At 56.9% G+C, this 1,442-nt stretch overlaps 1 protein-coding gene across 1 annotated transcript in view; it reads right to left on the bottom strand.

Moving 5' to 3' along the window:
* The window catches only part of SDCBP2 (syndecan binding protein 2), an 18,571-nt gene extending 17,518 nt beyond the window's left edge, over nucleotides 1–1,053 (bottom strand). Inside the window, exon 1 of the mRNA XM_024743198.1 lies at nucleotides 964–1,053. The gene's annotated coding sequence lies outside the window, so the exon portion shown is untranslated. The remainder of the gene's footprint in view (nucleotides 1–963) is intronic.
* Between the last annotated feature and the right edge of the window lie 389 nt (nucleotides 1,054–1,442).

The raw sequence follows: 1,442 nt of genomic DNA, 5'->3' as shown, positions 1-1,442 counted from the left end.
GACTTTTGAGTAAAAGCCTAAGTGGGGAGGGAGAAGCATTGAGGCTGAGGGCAAGCCACTGCCCTCTGTTTAGGGAACATCTGACCAGTGAGACTGAAGTCACTTGTTCATAAGGGAAGTAGTAGGAGAGGAGACTGGAGAGGTAGCGAGAGGGACTAGATCCTGTAGGGCCTGTGGGTCATGCTGACGGCTTGGCATTTACTCTGATGAGATGGGAGCCCCTGGAGAATTCTGAGCAGCAGAGTGACATGGTCTGACTTTCATTTGAAGGATAGATTAGGGGGCACGGGTGGACAGGGAGCCCAGGCGAGAAGTGATGGTGGTGCAGTTGTTAGTAGTTGGGGCCACCGTACGAACAGCAGCCAGTGCAGTGCTGGCCCAGCACACAGCAGCCCCATCTTAAGCACCATTTTCTGAGGCTTGCTGTGTGGAGGGCATGTTCCAGCCCCTTATATCCATTGCCTCATTCAGTTCCCCTGATTGCATGGGAGTTCCCGCAGGAGGAAACCAGTGTTCAGATCAGGCCACTGGCCCCGTTCCCCCAGCAGGTTCTCCTTGCCGTGGTAGGGAGCTTGTTAATGGAAACAGCTTCAGGCAGAGAAGTAAGTGACAGAAACTGAGGCCCCCACTCAGTTCCCTGTGGGAGTTGCTCTTTGGTTTTCCAGGGGCCCATTTCAAGGAGCAAAGTGTGGGTCCCATCTCCGTGAGAACGGACCCAGGCAGTGAGGAGGAGCCTGGAGCCCTAGTGATGTCTGGATAAACATCACCCAGCCCTTGAACCTGGCCCGGGGCTGGGCTCAGAAGAGGAAACCCCAGTTCACATTTCACTGCCAGAGAAAAGCACCTTGAGAGAAAAAGGCCTGGAAGTCCCAGAGGGTCGGGACAGGCAGGGAAGAAGACAGGTGAGAGCAGGTCTCCCTTATCCCTGTGCCCACCTCTAGGGGCCCCTTGCCCTGCTCTTACCTGCAGGCCAGGTGCTGCTGCTCGTCCTTCTCTAGCCACTGCTGATGGAGTCTGGTCCCCTCCCTGGAAGGTGGCGGCCCTTGTCCCAGCTGGGTTCCTACTCCCTGGTCAGCTGACTCACTCTGGACTGGGATGGGCCCAGGTAAGGACCTGTGGCTGACTCAGCCTGCTCCTAGGTCACCAGGCTCAGAGGAGGGCTTTGGCTGTGGTCTGGATGTGGAGGTGGGGTCAGGGGCTCACAGCTCCTGTTGAGAGGGTGATGAACCGAGACTTCTTGGCCTTGAGGAAATCGGATTTGGATTGGACAACCAGTCCTGCTGAACTCACTGAATGGGCCCAGGTAAGGACCTGTGGCTGACTCAGCCTGCTCCTAGGTCACCAGGCTCAGAGGAGGGCTTTGGCTGTGGTCTGGATGTGGAGGTGGGGTCAGGGGCTCACAGCTCCTGTTGAGAGGGTGATGAACCGAGACTTCTTGGCCT

Source organism: Neophocaena asiaeorientalis, unplaced genomic scaffold (assembly GCF_003031525.2).
Source record: "Neophocaena asiaeorientalis asiaeorientalis breed wild unplaced genomic scaffold, Neophocaena_asiaeorientalis_V1.1 scaffold82, whole genome shotgun sequence".
NCBI classification, from domain to species: Eukaryota; Metazoa; Chordata; class Mammalia; order Artiodactyla; family Phocoenidae; genus Neophocaena; species Neophocaena asiaeorientalis.
The sequence above is the reverse complement of the archived record's forward strand: the minus strand, read 5'-3'. Positions and strand labels throughout refer to the sequence as shown.